This window comes from Nicotiana attenuata, unplaced genomic scaffold (genome assembly GCF_001879085.1).
Source record: "Nicotiana attenuata strain UT unplaced genomic scaffold, NIATTr2, whole genome shotgun sequence".
Lineage (NCBI taxonomy): Eukaryota > Viridiplantae > Streptophyta > Magnoliopsida > Solanales > Solanaceae > Nicotiana > Nicotiana attenuata.
The window spans coordinates 3,816-4,433 of NW_017671240.1; positions in this window are offsets into that span (position 1 = coordinate 3,816).

The window sequence follows — 618 nt, forward strand, 5'->3', positions numbered from 1 at the left end:
TATATATATATATATATATATATATATATATATATATATATATATATATATATATATATATATATATATATATATATATATATATATATATACACTATATTAAAAGCACTTATGCCCTTGAAAATATTAGATTTAAGTTAGGATAAAATTGTAATCACCTATTATAATATTAAAGTTTGGGAAAATGCATAAGTTACCCCCCCTATACCCGGATTCCCAATTTACACACTTTTTCTTTGCGGGGATTCTTATACCCCCCTAAACTTATTTTAAATGTAATTATTTGCACCCTAACGCTGACAACCAAACTCTTGGCCAGTGGTGAGCTACACGTGCCTGCATATGTATTTTTAGTACTTTTTATTCTTTCTTCTTTTTCTCCCTTTTCTATTTCTATTATTTTCATTTTTTTGGTTATTTCATTCCTTTCTTTTTTTGTGGTCACCCCCCCAGTAAATGATGGTCGTCGGAATTTCACAAACACCATTTTTTTTCGGCGAAATTTCTCGGCGACAGATTTTATGCCGATGTAGTGTTTTGTTAATAACATATATATATTATATAAAAATAACTATATATATATAAATATATATATATATATATATATAATATATATAC